The sequence below is a fragment of the Petaurus breviceps genome, unplaced genomic scaffold, assembly GCF_028583685.1.
Source record: "Petaurus breviceps papuanus isolate PSGF00001 unplaced genomic scaffold, PetGlider_PUasm1.0 90822, whole genome shotgun sequence".
NCBI classification, from domain to species: Eukaryota; Metazoa; Chordata; class Mammalia; order Diprotodontia; family Petauridae; genus Petaurus; species Petaurus breviceps.
In genome coordinates this window covers 14,490,353-14,490,915 of record NW_027187351.1, presented here as the reverse complement: position 1 = coordinate 14,490,915, position 563 = coordinate 14,490,353, and positions in this window count along the sequence as shown.

The following is a 563-nucleotide window of genomic DNA, read 5'->3' as shown; positions in this document are numbered from 1 at the left end:
TTCTTTCTTTCTTTCTTTCTTTCTTTCTTTCTTTCTTTCTTTCTTTCAGCAATCTACTAAAATGACAGAACTTTATGGCTGGAGAAAAAAAACTAACACATGATTTAATAATCTTGTTATTTTTATTATTAAAATATCTGAAGCTGAAATAAGTTATGTGAATGGTTCAGAAATGTATAACTCTTTTTGGCCAGAACTAGGAATAGAAGTCAAATCTGTTGTGTTTTATAAAAAAATTATGATAAATGCATTTTTCATCTTAACTTCTCTCTCTTTGAGATCATTTTGTCCTCAAATGTTATCATTAGTATGCTCTGATGATTTGATTGAATAAATTAATCAATTAATTTGTACTGTCCAGAAAATCCTTTACTTCTATTATCTCATCTCAACACACTAATTTTATTGTTTCAATTTCTCTCTAGCCTTGCTAGTCTTGCTAATTATTACATCACAGCCTAGAAGACTTAATTCTTACCACTCATTGCAAAGTTTCCCCCCTTTTTAAAAATCATATCACAGCAGATTTGACTCACCTCAAAGGTGATTTTTGAAGGCCTATC